This window comes from Mandrillus leucophaeus, unplaced genomic scaffold (assembly GCF_000951045.1).
Source record: "Mandrillus leucophaeus isolate KB7577 unplaced genomic scaffold, Mleu.le_1.0 Scaffold308, whole genome shotgun sequence".
NCBI classification, from domain to species: Eukaryota; Metazoa; Chordata; class Mammalia; order Primates; family Cercopithecidae; genus Mandrillus; species Mandrillus leucophaeus.
Genome location: NW_012103232.1, coordinates 102,459 through 103,187, shown reverse-complemented (window position 1 = coordinate 103,187; position 729 = coordinate 102,459).

Genomic DNA, 729 nt, shown 5'->3' with positions numbered 1-729 from the left:
AAAAAAAAAAAAAAAAAAATTAGCCGGTTGTGGTGGTGGGGCGCCTATAATCCCAGCTACTCAGGAGGCTGAGGCAGGAGAATTGCTTGAACTACAGAGGCAGAGGTTGCAGTGAGCCGAGATCACATCACTGCACTCCAGCCTGGGTGACAAGAGTGAAACTCCATCTCAAAACAAACAAACAAACAAAAAAGAATGTATGGTAAATCACACTAAGACTGACAAAAAGGAACTTAGAGCAAAGAGAATTCAACAAGGTCCATCTGGAGCTGGACTATCTTCTGGGAGGACAGGAGAGGCTGTGACTTTATCTCCCCACAGACTACTGTCTCACAAGACTTAGCTACAACAGGAAACCTTTGCAGAGCGCAGCATCTCCCACGGTGCCTGCCAGCTAAGGATGTCTTCACCTTCCAAATGTAACACCAATTGAAAGAAAAATTCCTCTACTCAAGTTGAGAGGCTTAGTAATTAGACACAGAATGGAAGGTTTCACATCCTACTTGTAACATCTAACATCCAAGGTCTGTAATCCTCCTATGTAACATGTAATGAACATTCCAGGCTGGTGTAACTGTTGTAGATTTTACCCTTCTTTTTCCTTTTTTTTTTTTTTTTTTTTTTTTGAGACAGTCACGCTTTGTTGCCCAGGCTGGAGTGCAGTGGTGTGATCTTGGCTCATTGCAACCTCTGCCTCCCTGTCTCAAGCGATCCTCCCACCTCCGCCTC